Raw genomic sequence first — 9,510 nt, 5'->3', positions numbered from 1 at the left:
TTAAGGAACAGCAATACTCACTTTCAATCCAGAGCTGTAGCCTGCAGTAATCCACTTCCACCACTAGATGCCACCAGTTTCCCAAGCTGAATGACAGGCAGCATCAACCCAATAACTTTGAGCCAAGACTGTGAGCATCATGTCATCCTAGGTTCACAGAAGGTGCTCCAGAAATTGGTATAGCATCACTACTTGTTCCCGGTGTACTAAACTAAAGGTGGAGTGCTTCAAAGGGGTCGGTGGAAAAACTAAAACTTAATTAACATAATGTCCATCAAGATCAATACATTTCTGGGGACCTTTTCAATAATTTGTATAGTATAGATCAGGTGTTATACATGGTTACAGATTTATACAGGTCAACAAAGAAGATAAACAGCTATGACATCAGCAAAAGGTCATTATAGCCACCATTTCACAAACCATAAACTGAGTGGTGGTTAACAAAAAGAGAGAAGAGGACAAACACATAGACAAACATATAATGCATCATCGTAGGGTTCGAAAGGGCCTATTGTAGGAGTGCACCAGATAGGAGTGGATCGACATTGAAGATGGGACAATGAGACAGGGTGTATGTCAAGGGTCGAGGAACGTTGGACATAGGAGTAAAACAAGAAAAGAGAACAGGTTCTCCCCCATCTTGGTTCTCAAGTAATCAGCGCAGCAGCGCTGTACCCAGCGGGAGGGTATTGCTAGCAATGGTATTATAAGACATCTAAAGCTCCCAAGGAGCCGTCTAATTAGGCTATATCGTACCATTTGGAGGATTGGAAGGGCAGCATAATGTCCCTAAGTTGATCTAAGGATAGTGTCGTGGTGAGGAAAGTTGACCATGTATGAAAAAATTGCCCTGTTCTTTTTTCATTATGCAGGGAGTCGGATTTGTCGAAGAGCATGAGCCTATGAAGGGTGTTGGACAATTCCATCACAGTCAGGTTCATTTTGTAGCGTCAATCTTCCTCTCTAATGAAACAGTTTTTACTGAATATATCTCTGAAGTTCTGAGTTGCTATTCCCATTACCACTTGATTGTGTCAGTGACAACAACTAGCACCAGAAAAGTGCCCCTAGAGTTGTATATAGTGGAATGTGGATAGATTTTCAGTCACATCAGTCGTGATTTAGCAACCAAAGGACTTCATCCTGGTCCCTGTGAGAGATGAGCTTCACCCTCACCCATTTGGTTGACATAAGGTTTTCATCCTACCTAAAGGTTTTTTGAATCTATCAACAGTTTAGGGTCTATTTATAAACAATTCTCAGAGCCATTCAGCTTATAAATTACTGTGAACGTTAATTATTTGCGAATGGAGGCAGAAACGAACGCCACTAGTATATTTTCTTATCAGGTCGAATGTAATGTTCAGAAAATACTGCATTATGGCCACTGGATGGAGCTGAGGAGCATAGCAAATAAGTATTTTTTTTAAATATACTAAGAATGTTCGCTTTTGGGTGAATGGCTCTGTAAATTCTTTATAAACAGACCTCAAAGTGTTAATAGATTTTTTTTAAAAACTTTAGGTGTCTTTCTTGGTAAGCATTAAAGAAGAACTCTGGTGAAAAACAAAAATGTACCCTTGCAGAGGGGCTACACCCATGCACAAAAAGGACTTGTTTTGTCTAGGGGGCTCAAATAAAGCATTTTTAGTCCCCTGATCCTCGGTCTCTTGCTGGTCGGCACTCACCTCTCTCCCCCTCTGCACCAGTTGTTTAATGTCCCTCAGCGTCCTCACATCTAATGTAGGCCATGCATAAGACGTGATGACGTCAGTGGTCCTTAGACCGCCAGAGCACAGGAGGAGGAGGCTGGGGAGACCATTGTAGCAGCCAGGACCAAGGATCAGGTAGGTAAAATCAGCTTTAAAGGTAGGTAGGTAGCCACACTGCTAGGGTAGGTTTTTTATTTTTCCAAAGTACTTCTTTAAATTTAGGGCTTTAGATAGTCGTGACACACACAGGTTGAACTGGATGGACTTGTGTCTTCTTTCAACCTTATCAAAAAGTAACCATGTAACTATGTCTTATGTTTTCAAAAAGTCTAGCTCAAAATGATACAACAACATCTATTCCTTCCACTGAGGTAATACCGCCAATTCTAGATTGTTTTCTTTCCTGATAAGACAAATGCACCATTTAGTGTAGATATGGGGCTACTATTCCATTCTTTATAACGGCCGACTAGGAGGACTCTAAAGATCAGGGGTAACAAGCAGGGTGTGGAGATAAGATGCTTGTTACATTGTATTGCCCAGCAGTAACAATCAGTCCCATTTGCAGCGTTTGCTGATTCATTTCACAGGAAGCGCTATGTTGAGAGAGATTGCCAGGAAAGCAACAATCAACAGTGCTTCATATGAAATAAAGCCCAATTACTTCACTGTTCTCACAGTATTTGATAATGAACATTTTCCTGTTTTGTCAAAATAATAAATCACACAGTGCTTTGTGGCTCAGAACACGTCTGGGCGCACACACTACAGTGTAAGAGAAGGGATATTTTTGTATTTGGCGTCTGATCACCTGTTTCCGTGACTTTTTTTTTTCTTGCGTATTGCAGGAAAGTTTGCCAAATCGGGTTATGACTAATTATAGTATATTATATATAATATTGCAAAAAATCTGTTTTGTTTTCTTTCTTAGGAATACTTCCATTTTATAGTACCATAGCCAAGATGACCTTTGTTTGAAGGTTAGTGTTTTGAAACATCTTACAATTAGGGCTGGTTGCACACTTTTGCGATGGGTCAGCACTCGCATTTCTGCCATGCATGTTAATGCACTTCATGTGTGTTAGTGCATTGCGGCACCATTCATTTCAAACACGTGAAAAGGAGCTGAGAGCTCTACCTGTTGGCTTTATATGAACATTTTAAATATTAATATGGCATATGGTCTTTATGTGCGTTAGTGCATTGCAGCACCATTCATTTTCAAATGGCACCCCAATGCACTTAGGCAAGTCAGCTCCTATGCACATGTGTTGCAGCACACACTAATGTACTACATTGTGTTATTGTGTGCTGTATCAAAAATGCTACACATCCAGTTTATGGTCCATTCCTGTGTGTTGGTAGTTCATTCATAATGAAAATTCACATGAAGCTTGCTAAAGGGAGGAAGAAAGATGAAAGGAGGTAAGACACTGGTCTTCCTTATGTGTGTAAATCTCAGTTTGAGCTCTTGAGTTCTGAAAAACAATGGACTTTTGCCTTAAAGGAGTAAGAAGCTACAGGAAAACATGTGAAAAGGAGCCGAGAGCTCCGCCTGCTGGCTTCATATAAATTATTAATATGGCATATGGTCTTTCTGTGCATTAGTGCATTGCAGCACCATTCAATTTCAAATGGAACCCCAATGCACTTAGGCAAGGCAGCTCTTATGCACATGTGTTGCAGCACACAGTAAAGTACTACAGTGTGTTGTTGTGTGCTGCATCAAAAGAAATGCTGTATGTACAATTGTGTGGTCCATTCCTGTGTGTTGGCAGTTCATTCAAATGAAATGTCACATGAAGGCGGCTAAAGGGAGGAAGAAAGAGGAAAGGAGATAAGACACTTATCTTACTCATTCACAGCTGGTCCTCTGGGCACTGGCCTTGATATCCTGTTTTAGGGTGGCTCCTTTCCCTTTGCATGGTCCTATGGAGCTGGTCTTGTGTGTGCTAATTACCTGTGTATGTGCCCACACAGACACAGCATGGCATGCTACTCCCCTGCTCCCCACTCTTCCCTTATCCAAGATAGTAAATAGACATCTGCTGGAGACTGGTCAGATCTTGTACTGGACAGGAAGGTCAGGGAAGCAGACCTAAGAGAGTTGGAGCTGTTTGGAAACATGATGACTAAGTATTATGCAAACATTTAAAGAAATCATTTGCTGGGCAATGTATATTTGTTTGATCTGGAATTATTATTTAAAAAAATGTGAGAGTTTAATACTCCTTTGGTGACAGATTTCCTTAAATCCTGATACAAAGACAGATATTGGTTCACTAAACCATCCCATAACATTCCACACAGGAACCATCCCGAGGCATCTAATGAGAAATGATTTTATGGATGTGTGGCTTTTACCGATAGATTTTAGTCATTTCCTTCTTTTTATTTTCCAAGTGTGAAAGATTAAGGAGAATGAACAATCCTCGCCGAGTGTAATCACAGCGCGGCCAGAGTTCAGCAGTTCACCTGTATGTTTCCTTATTTAAAGAATACATTTTTAACTCCTTTGTTATTCAGGAAGTAATCAGGATGTCACTATGGAAATATATGAACGCAGAGGAAATGTAACAAGGGGAATAATCTAGCCAGAAATTTCAGCTGCATTCATTTTTATTTTATACAATAACAACATCCTAGATTCATCAGGAAAAAATATAATACGGGAAGGCGCTGTCATTACGTAAGTCATTGAAGTTAGGAAAACACCGATAAGTTTTACTGTGCACATTCTGTGATGCTGGATGGTGCTATATTATTTGTTCTTACTTTTTAGGGTTCAGTACACATGGGCAGCTACACAGGGAACCTTACCATGAGCACCAAATGATGCTGACAGTCGCCAAGTTCCAAGATGCACAGCAGCTCAGTAAAAGAAGAGAAAATAAAAACCGTACCCTTGCAATGGGGCTACCCCCGCACTGCAAGGGTTAAGTGTTTGTTTTTATATGGGGCTCAAATAAAGCAGATTTACTCATCTAATCCTCAGTCCCACCAGTGCCCACTGGGAAAGCTAGAATGGTCCCGCAGCCTATTCTCCCATGGGCTCTGGCAGACCAGTGTTGTCTAACGCAGATCCATTGACTTGCTTCAGACCTGAGGATGCTGAGCGACATTCAATACGGAGAAAGGAGGGGGAGAGAGGTGAGCGCTGACCACCATAGGACAGGAGCATCTGATGAGTAAATTTGCTTTCTTTGAGCCCTCTTGACAAAATGAGAACCATTACAAGGATACGTTTTTTAAATTCACGGAGTACTTCTTTAAAGCTGGCCATACACTGTATATGCTGGCATTACACTTGTAGATTTTTGTGTGAGACTCCATTGCCTTGATGGCTAGCAGTGAGGGGAGCTGGGTACTCAGTCATATGTCATTGCTAGAGTATGAAAGCATAACTGCAGCAAAAAATTCTGACAAGATAAAAATGAAGATAAAATAATACAACCAGCTTTAGTCCAGTGATTTTCGTCTCAGTATTTTTTTCTGCTTCTAAATGTGCTCAGTTTAATGCACAGAATTATTTAACTCTCAGCCCAGGTCATCTTGGACCGACCCCAGCCTCTGGCTAGACAGTGAAAGGAGAAGCAGCACAGCAATGAGCTCATCTCTCTGCCACTCTGCTTTCTGTTCCTATCAGCATGCTTCTTGGATCCAGCACATGAACTGATTGGCTCCTCGTGCTGCTTCTTCTTCTCATATTCCGGCCCAGCTTTACAGGGATTGCAAGAGACTAATATCAGGTCAAATTCAGGTACTTATAAAGCTTGCACGTTGTATTAATGATTACAGAGTTGCATTCATTCGTGTTTTTATATCTCCCTAAAACGTAGGTCTAAATTGGTTTTAGAACACAAAAATCAATTCAATATTTACCTTAACAGCGTTATGAAATTTTATTTCTAAATAAATGATCTCAGTTGTTTAAAGGAGAACTATGAGGTGAGTGATTATCACTCATCCTCATAGTTCGAGCCAACGTGTGACATTAAAACTGTCACACTTCATCTCTAGTAATCGTGAAGTGAGCGAACTGTCTGTCACCGCTACCCGCAGGGATTCCCCCCTCCCCTCTCCGATCCTCCAGGGCTGACTGGAAGGACAGACGGGAGAGGGGGCAGGCACAGCTGGCTCTGCTTCTAGATAGGCAGAGCCCACTGTCAATAAGCCAGTGTGGTGAATCTCGACAGTATTGCTATATACTGAGTTTTTGGGTCACAGGAGGATGCTAGTATATGTCCTCCTGTGACCCTAAAGAGAACTATGGGATAAAAAGTTTACCACATAGTTCTCTTTTAAAATAACTTTGATATTATATGCTGACTAAGGTAATATACGCACAAACACAGGACATATTATACTTATTTACTCTCTGCTCTGGAGCATACTGGGCCGTCCTTATTATGAGGCAGCCTGAGGCTGTTGCCTCAGGCGTCATCTCTTTGGGTCATGTGGGGATTGGTAGGCAGATCCCGTGGCTCCCCTTCTGGCCAGAATGTCTCAGTTTGCTAAGAGTCAGGGAGGGGAGATGTGTAAGGGCCATACACATCTCCCCTCCCAGCTCTTAACAATCTGGGATGCTCTGGCTGGCATCCCGTCCAGCTGCTGGCAACCAGTGACATCACTAGTTGCCAGGAGCTGAGTGGGATGCTCTGGCAAAGGTATTCTGTCAAGATAATATTGGTGTTGAAGTTGCCAGCTTCCTGAAAAAGCATTGTAACTCAAAGCAATAAAGGTGGAAGTTGGTGAAAGTTGTATATATATATATATATACTTTTTTAATTATTATTATTATTTTTCCCAATGCAAATACAAGGCAAATACACCAAATTATGAGAAAACAAATAGTCAGAATAAACTCGATAGTGAACATCAACATATCCTTATTTTAAGGGGTATCCACACTGTGATGTATGAATGCAACTGAAAATGTATATTTATTTTTGTATTTTTGTGACCGTATCAAATTGCACACATACTACCAAGATATAAGGAAATAGCCATACGTAGCACAGTTGCCATATGTATTGAACAAGAGCACTTTGTTGCAGAAAAGACAGGCAAAGGATTTTTCCATTTTGGACTGAATGGTATTTTAATCGACTAGTCTATTTGCAAATCAATTGAATAATTCCACTACCACAACCACCACCGTGTATATTCTAAATGATCACGCTATCTATGTAGAGCTAACTGATGTATGAATGGAAGAGGACTACCCTGGTGATAAGTTCGAGACATACTGTATATTAGTCATAGTCTATGGACACTTTAGATTTTACTCATGATTGTGATCTGACTGTGGAAATTTCAATTAGTTGGATAAGATTATGCTAGTTCCATTATCATCGCTATCACCCTACCAATTGACGTAACATAAGATTTTTTTGTTACGCTAATGAATATCATGGCGATCTTTGACCTACAAATGTTTGTCAAGAGTGGCTGGAGGAAAGGTGTACTTATACCACGTCTAGGAATAATCAGCTCATTCACAAGAAAGTCTTAGAACATAATGTGATAGTATGGATGACCCTTCTTTAATCTAAGACGTGGTGCCATGGTCTGTTATAGAATAGATAGCCAGTCTAGGTCAATGTGCCAATCCAGTCCGTAGATTAATCTTTGTGATAAGCTTTCAGGGCTGTGGTCTATTACAGTCTATCTACATCATTTCTATTACTAGTCATATGTCCATTGCATGTCTTCTTTGCTTTATTTCATTATGACCTTTGTTGAATGTATGTATTCACGTACAGTCATTTGTTTATTTATTGTGCCTATGCGTTTTAGCATGAGAGGGGAGGGCATGCGTAGACACCAATGTACCAGTTTATCTCATGAAAAACAACACCCATTGGACAAAGTTTTTCTTTAACTTACCTGATCTAGCAAGATCAAGCAACTGGAATGACATTTGTGGGTGTTTACATCTATCAAAGTGTTTGAAGAACTGTCTCAGTCTGCATTGTCATATAACAAACATTTGGATTCATACTAGCACTGAAAAAAGGATAGTGTGAGAATAAAAGACGTTTGAATTTGGCTGCTTGTCAGGGGGGCAATACACAATGTGCTTATTTAAGAAACTTTGGGGTTGATTTATTAAAGGAGGAGAGCACGTTCACTTTTCAAGGGAGTTTTGACTTAGCAAATGTGGGGAAGCTATGCTGATTTCCATCATCCAATCATGTGCTCGAAAAAAATAATTTTTTTCCAGTTTCCTTGCACATGATTGGGTATTCTCCGCAAAGTAAATTATCACCTTATTCACTAAGCTAAGTAAAAATGTCCTTTTAATGTGAACATTTTATTTCAGAGTAAACATGCTTTACTCTAATTCTAGTAATTATAATAGTCTAATTCTATATTCCTTGAGGAAAGTTTCACCATGGCCATTCAACTGGGCTCTGGCATCAACTACCCTAATATTTTACGTTAAAGGCTGCTCTATTATTGGACTTAATTATTAAAAGTACCAAAATGAAGAAGTGCTCTATTTATCCTTAATTACACATTAGTGCATGCCCGGTGATGCAAAGAATTGTTGTTATTTGCAACAAGATATTGCTTATAGAAGCCAATAATTTTTAAATTGAAGCTTTAGATAACTAAAATACAATACAATGTGCCACTTATTTATTATCATTATAATTTTTTTATCACGTGTATTATAAATATTATTATTGATTTTATTATTATCATCATTTTTATCGTTGTTATTATTATTATTATAATTCTTATTATTTTTGTTGTTGTTATCATTATTAAATTAACAGAGATCTAGCTATATTTGGCCAGATTCACACCTGGGCGATCCGTGACCGCGTGGCAATCGTGCACAAAACCACGTGGATGGCTGCCTGGTTATGGAATCGCACACCACCGCCGATCACGCTGTTGGGGCCATTATTTTCGAATGGCCCCCCAGTCACCCCAGGCAGATCGTGCGATTTTCCCTGCCACTATACCGCACGTGCAATTGCGCACGATCGCAGTTTAAAAGACCGTGCTGTGCGTGTCCCCAGAAAAGGTAAATGTAGCTTTCTTTTTTCAGCGATTGCTGCTCGGACATAACCCCTTTGAAATCAATGGGGTCGCGCGGCAATCTCTGCGTGCACGCGCACACGATCGTGCGGTCCCGTGAAGTCTGCACCAGCCCTTTATTTTCTCCCAAATTATCCTAGAAATAAAAGATTTTTAACAAAGTAATACTAATCCCAGTGTTCGCGATTTGGTAGCAGTAGAGATGATTTTGGTAGCAGTGGAGATGATTTTGGTAGCAGTGGAGATGATTTTGGTAGCAGTGGAGATGGTAATGAGATACCTGGAGTACCTACAAAAAGTTATTTGCGGGCTGCTCTGCCCCTTAGTTTTTTAGAGAGGATTAAGTTCAGAGTTCATTGTTTTGCCTGTCATTCTGGAGATTAAATAGTTTAGTTAGGCTCCTACTGGCCATGTAAGTGACTCTCTATTTATTGACTTGTCTAGAACAATTATCAAAGCCTGCAAACGCAATCGACACCCTGCAAACAAAAAGCCCATTATATTTGTAGTTGTGATAAGACTTACATGGGACTTCTATCTTTGTTATGATTGATTAAGCAGTTAAATGGTTTAGTAGTACACTGTAAAGCATTATGATCTTTGTGGAAGCATTCATTAAACAAAACAATCTTCTGCATTGATTTAGATACAGAGAACAATTGTGGACGTATAAATTACCGTTAATTAGGATTAATAAGGAAATCATTACAGTGATTGAATGTTACTGAGATATACCACTAAA

The sequence above is a fragment of the Nanorana parkeri genome, unplaced genomic scaffold (assembly GCF_000935625.1).
Source record: "Nanorana parkeri isolate BGI_ZX_2015 unplaced genomic scaffold, ASM93562v1 scaffold353, whole genome shotgun sequence".
NCBI lineage: Eukaryota > Metazoa > Chordata > Amphibia > Anura > Dicroglossidae > Nanorana > Nanorana parkeri.
The sequence above is the reverse complement of the archived record's forward strand: the minus strand, read 5'-3'. Positions refer to the sequence as shown.